Source organism: Liolophura sinensis, chromosome 7, assembly GCF_032854445.1.
Source record: "Liolophura sinensis isolate JHLJ2023 chromosome 7, CUHK_Ljap_v2, whole genome shotgun sequence".
NCBI lineage: Eukaryota > Metazoa > Mollusca > Polyplacophora > Chitonida > Chitonidae > Liolophura > Liolophura sinensis.
Window position 1 is genome coordinate 17,449,223 of NC_088301.1, and position 308 is coordinate 17,449,530.

The following is a 308-nucleotide window of genomic DNA, read 5'->3' on the forward strand; positions in this document are numbered from 1 at the left end:
TCAGATCTTACCGCGCAAAGTGTCATCATGATGTGCACCAGAACAATAATCTGTGTAATAAGGACATGAGGAGCTGGTAAAATCAGATCTTATCACATCAAGTGACATCATGTTGTGGAATACAACAAAATGTAGTGTAATATGACTTTAGCAACTGGTAAAATCAGATCTTATCGCATCAAGTGACATCATGATGTGGACCAGAACAAAAGTTGGTATGGTGCGACTTCTTCCACACGTACACGCTACACGATACACGTACACGTACACGTTAGACATAGCTGGTATGATACGACATCATCCGCACG